This window comes from Silene latifolia, chromosome 7 (genome assembly GCF_048544455.1).
Source record: "Silene latifolia isolate original U9 population chromosome 7, ASM4854445v1, whole genome shotgun sequence".
Lineage (NCBI taxonomy): Eukaryota > Viridiplantae > Streptophyta > Magnoliopsida > Caryophyllales > Caryophyllaceae > Silene > Silene latifolia.
Window position 1 is genome coordinate 63391977 of NC_133532.1, and position 6359 is coordinate 63398335.

The following is a 6359-nucleotide window of genomic DNA, read 5'->3' on the forward strand; positions in this document are numbered from 1 at the left end:
ACCAAGGAGGAGCGTAATCAAGACTATCATGTCCCTATGCATGCATTTATCAGATGAGTTAAGTCAGAGCTTGGAGACTACTATTTTGAGATGCGCATAGAAGTAAGGAAGCTTAGCGGACAAAGGAAGAGCTTTAAATTACTAGTTCCTAATTTGAAGAGCCGTATCTCGAGTTATACAACTTATTTTCATGTGATTCTAACTGGTGATGAAAATTTATCCTGTTAGCTTTCCAACGCCACCGAAGACGCTCTGTTTGCCCAAGTAACGAAGAACTGGCGGCCATTTGAAATCCAGTGCGCGAAGCAGGAATTACTCGCTGGAAACCATTCGATCGAGTACTATAGTGATCGATCGAGTTCTTTTTATACTCAATCGAATGGTGCCTTTTTGATAGTGTTCAATCGAGTACTTATTCTACTCGATCGAGAGGTTTTTGCTAGATGTTATTCGATCGAGTGATTTCAATCTACTCAATCGAGTGACTTGCTATGGACGTGGGATTTTTTATCTTAATATCGTGTCTTAGGTTTAATAAAATATCTCTCCTATAAATAGGAGAGACGTCATTAGGTTTAGAATCAACTTGTTTCACCAGAAAAACTCTTTACTCTTCATCGTTACTTTGTTCCTCTACTTTATGAATCTTGCTTATGTAATCCTTCTCTTACTCTCTTTCTATTTAATATTTCCTCTCTTTTGCTTATATCTTTTATTATGTTTGTCCTTGCTTATTCTTTTGTTACTGTTTTACTAGTTATCATGTGTAGCTAGTCCTTTAATGCTAGAATTAGGGGAACCATGGTTGTATAGCGATGATGCGATAGTTGGCTTAGAAAGTTTTGTTGTGAGAATTGTTTCATTAGCAATATAACTATAATCGTTTGGTTGAAAGCATGCAACTGAATTAGTTAACTTGGTTAAATTAAGACCTAGATCGAAAGATTGGAATGAATAGACCTGTTATGAATAATAGAATACTCTAATGAGGGTGAAAGCTAAGTTAGTAATATTTTAGGGCGGATAACGGACCGAAAGGACCTTTTCATTACCCTTATCACATCAGACCGACTGACCTACCTTTAGCTGACTTGTACATCTAACATGGTGAACCGACATCATGACATATTTCTCTCTATTTAGTTAATCTCCTTTCTCAATCATTGCTTTTTAGTATCGTTCATTAGTTTAGAAATCAACTCAAACCCCCAAATTGTGACCATAGACAGACTAAAATAGTGAGTAGATAGTGACCGCCTCCCTGTGGATACGATACCCGACTTGCCTCTATTGTATAAGTTAGATCCAGTTTGTTTTATTTTTGATAGGGTTGCGACAGCCGTGTCAGTCAAGCTGGTCGAAGAATTCAACTTCCTAGTTAATTTTTGCTTTGTTTGGTGCTAGGCTGTCACTTCGGATTTTCCACGATCCGAAGACTTGATTGATAATGAGTGAGGAATCGGCGTGTACTTGGTGTACTTGGGCGAGACATATCTTCTCCAGTTGGCTGTACTTGGCTTCGTATTCGATGAAATTTTTGCTAATGTAGTAGGTGGCTCGTTCTTCGCCGAAGATTGTTCTACTAGCATTGCTCTCATAGCCGTGTCGATGACGGTCAGGTATAGGATAAGGTTATTCCTTGTTGAGGTGGCATAAGGACAAGAGGTTTGGATAGCATTTCCTTTATTCTGTCAAAGTCTTTTTGGCAATCATCGTCCCAATCAGTGTGGTCGGTGGCGCGGAGCTTCATGAAGATAGGTTCGCAAATCTTAGTGAGCTTGGCTATGAAGCGGCTGATGTATTAGACTTGGCCGACAAATACCATAATCTCCTTCTCATTCTTAGGTCGAGGCATTTGTTGGAGAGCGTTGATTTTCGTGGGAATGATTTCGATGCCCCTTTTGCTGACGACGTGTCCCAAAAGTTTTTCGGAGGTGATCCGAATGCACACTTCTGAGGATTTAGCCACATGTATTTTCGAAGGCGGGCGAATAATTTTCGAAGGGTGCTGATGTGGTCGTCGCGCTCTTTTGATTTGACGATCATGTCATCGACGTACACCTCCACTTCCATGTTCATCATGTCGTGTAGGAGAGTGGCGGTGGTTCTTTGATAAGTTGCTCCGGCATTGATTAGACCGAAGGGCATGACAATATAGCAACATGTACCCCATTGTGTACTGAATGCAGTTTTGTGCAAGTCTTCTTCAACCATTTTGATTTGGTTGTGCTCAGCATACCCATCCATGAATGATAATAGGGCGAGCTCAACGGTGTTGTCTACCAAGATGTCTACGTGCGGAAGAGGGAAGTCGTCTTTTGGACTTGCCTTGTTTAGGTCTCTGAAGTCAACACAAAACCGAATTCTCCCATCTTTCTTAGGTACGGCGAATATGTTAGCCACCCAGTCAGAATATTCGGAAACTTTAATGAACCCGACTTTGAATTACTTGTCTACCTCTTCCTTGATTTTCAGGGTGCATGCAGCGTAACTTTTGCTTCATGGGTTTAGCTCCGGGCTTAATGGGTATCATGTGCTCTGAAATATCTCTGTCGATCCCAAGCATGTCTTTGTAGGACCATAGGAATACGTCCTTGTATTCGTGTAAGAGATCGATGAATTGTTGTCTTTCCGAGGGATCAATGGTGGTCCTTATCCTAAGTTCTTGAGATGCATTGTCGATCCCTACGTTGATGGGTTTGGTCTCCTCAATCATGGGTGTTCTATGTTTGCATTTGTCGAGTTCTTTGGATAGGTGAGGTGGGTAGTCACTCAAGTCAAATTCCTCATATTCGTTCAGAATTGCATTATAGTTAAATTGAGACGATTCGTAAGCAAACTTAGCATTCATTAACTCAATCTGAGCGAAAATCTCAGATAGGACAAACAATTCGGGGGGGAGTCAGAGGCGACGCAGTAGAGGAGGTGGCCCCTGGGACAAGCTCCAGGTTGCTACCTTCTGCGGGAGTAGGGGTAACTTTAGTTGACTCAGCCTCTAATACAGCCTAAGCTTGTGATAAAACAGTGGACAAGGGACCTTGCCAGGGATGCCGGGAGTTTTAGGACCTAAGACAGACTCTAACTCAGACTTTTCATCAAACTCAGACTCAGTCTCGTCATCACTTCCCTCCTTGAACATGGGGCCTTCTCCAGTGGTGATCTTGAGAATGTGACGATCGGTCCACTTGAAAGTCTTCCTCTATCCTTGGATAAATTTCCCTGGGCCACCATCAGAGATCAAGGCAGTAGGGTCGAACTGGTTGTCTTTGAGAGCAATGTTTATGATGTCCTCGTAGTTGAGGTTCTTGATGTTGTCTTCTCTGAAAAGAAGGCTCACTGCTTGACCGTCTAGGAAAGGGATCGATTCAGACTTGATCGATGCAGCATTGGTGTTGTTGTTGAGGATGAAGTAGCAGTCTTGAAAGACTTCTATACCCGGATGCTTGACCTTTGTTATGGGGTCTTAGATTGGCTCAGGAAAACCGTCGTAAAGTTCAGACTCTTCTTCAAGGACGGAATATCTGTTGAGGGTCAAGTGATATCGGCGGAGGATTACTCCTTGCCTTTTGCACTTCTTCATGAGGAGACCCATCTCCTGGATATCTTTATCAGTCGGCTCGTAGCCTAGTCCAAAAGGCATGTCGGGGACCTTGGCCTATTTTAGGGGAGCCAAGGTGCTTTTCAGTGGGTTAAAAGGCATGGCCGGGAAATACCCTTGGCACATCAAGATGCGGTTGATCATGAGGTTTGAGAACGGATCACAATCAAAAGGTGTTGGTTAGTCGGTTAGGGCATTCACGGCTTGGAATCCCTAAATTTCATTGTCAATCTCAACAGTGACTTGAGAGGCTATCCCTTTTTTCATGACAACTTTGATTGGGGATGCAAAATTTGTGACTGTTTTCTCATTAAAGGGGGCCCTAATTTTATAGTGAAGGGTAGATGTGACGGCTTTGGCAGCATGGATCCAAGGGCGCCCTAGAAGTATGTTGAATGATACGTCAATGTTGACTACTTGGAAACTGGCTTGTCTCTCTAAGGGTCTTGTTGCGATGGTTAGGGTGATAAGACCTGCGACCTTACGGTGACTGTCGTCGTACGCGCGAACTCCTTGATTGGTTGGGACTTGGTCACCTTCCTTGATCCCTAGTTTATGAGCTGTTTTGAAAGGAATGACATTGATTGCAAATCCGTCATCCACCAAGACCATGGGTATGCTTTTTTTCAAGCATTGCACGGTGATGTATAGGGCCAAGTTGTGGCTGGCTCCAAAAAAGGGGATATCCTCGTCAGAGAAGATGATTGGGTTATTCAGATCAAGGACGTCCCTGGTCATATGGGCTACCACTTTTTTGGGTGAGGAGGTTGAAGGCACTGTCAGCTTCCCCGAGGCTTGAAGCAGTGCCTGTCGGTTCTCAAAGGATATGGCGATTAGTTGCCAAATGTATATCTCGGCCTTGGCCTTCTAGAGTTACTTGAGAATTGAGTTCTCGAGAATCCTAGGTTGAATGTCAATGCTGGGACGATTCGGTCATTGATTGCTGGAGGATTGTTTGTTGTGTTGTTTGGGTTCTGGTAATGGCGCCCAGATTGATTAAGGTGATCAATCTCTTTGGTTTGCTTGCCCTTTGAGACAATGTAGATGTCATCTACATCATCTCTCCAAATGCCATTCATTTCAGAGCTGCGAGTGTACCTTGAAGGGGTATTCCTCAGAGGATACACTATGCCAAATATGGCAATCAATAAAGAGCGTAGCACAAGAGTTTAATGCATTTAATAACGACATTTAGATTACCGTTTTCCAAATATTGGCGGAAACCTAGACCGCGATAATGCGAAAAACGGTTTCCCACGAAAACCATTGTTATTATAATGTGACAGCGGCTACTTAACAAACCGTTATCAAAAACTTTTAACGGTTTCCAAAAGCTCGTTATAAAATCTCTCTTATCAACGGTTGTTAGACAACTGTTACCAACTTAAGAAAACAACATTTCAAAAACCGTTACTAAATTAGCACCAACAACGGTTTGTGGTACCCATTGTTATGTTGTAGATACGGGTTTCTTGTAACCGTTATCATTTTCAATTATGAAAGAACGATTTTTCAATTCAACCGTTGTCACTATTTGATTAGATTTCTCAGTTTGACCACTGCATGCAAAACTTTATCAGAACTTTAATAAATATTTAATTTGACCAATAATATTCAATTTGACCAAAATAATTCTATAAATATGTCTTCATAATGTTTTAGGTCAAAATATAAATTATCAAACATTTACTCTTTAATTTCTCTCTAAATTTATCCCTAAAAACATATGGCTGGTGTATCAGAGCTACAATCACGTTATCGTTACGCACATCCTTTTACCTACATTCTCCATAATCTCCCGGTTCCTTATGATGGGAATGGAAAGGGTTTAAACCCTAATTTTGGGTGGTTGACGCAAATGCTTCATGACTTTGGTTTCACTATGGTTAAAAAAGTGTACCCTGTGTCTACAAACAAGCAAGGTTTTATAGGCTTCGCTTTATCGAATTTGACGAAGCCAACTGCCATGATAGTTTTCGTCAGGCAAAAACATTAGGGGCTAGATTTGCCGGAAAAGGACTTCTATTCGGATGCTAGACAAAAGGACACTTTTCTATGGGTTGTGACCCATGTTGGTCATCATCTGCTGACACATTACAGGAGGCATCACATTCCTGCCACCGTGCCTATGTCATGGGAGAATGAGGCCATTCCACCTGTGCTGCCCTCTGATGATAAAGAGTCGATCTACGACTTGATCTATGCCGAAATTAGGCTTGAAGACTATCCTAATTATTCATCATATTCTAATTAAGTCTTTAATTATTATCTGACATTATGAGGTGTATTTTGATTATGGTGGTTATTTGAATTAAGTTTAATTATTTATGTTATTTGTTACATTTTAATTAAGTCCTTACACTCAAAGGCAATCCTCCAAATAAAATATTATAATGACTAACTTTTGTACTTATAATAATAAAAAAGAATGAAAACGGCATAATAAGATAATAAGAATTGGAACCGTTATAATAATAATACAACAAAATAGATAACAGTTCTTTGTTAAGCCATCATCATATTACATATATCAACAACAGTTATTTTTAAGCCGTTGTCATATTAGACCAATTAATAACAGTGTTTCTTAAAACCGTTGCAAAAACAGATCCACGGTGAAAACTGAAATGTTTGTGATTTTAGTTTACCAATGCATGCCCTATTATTATTGGTTGTTTGACCATTATTCACCTCATGCATGCATGCACAATTACAACAGTACTTATAAGAACCGTCTTAGATTATGTAACTCTAAAAATAA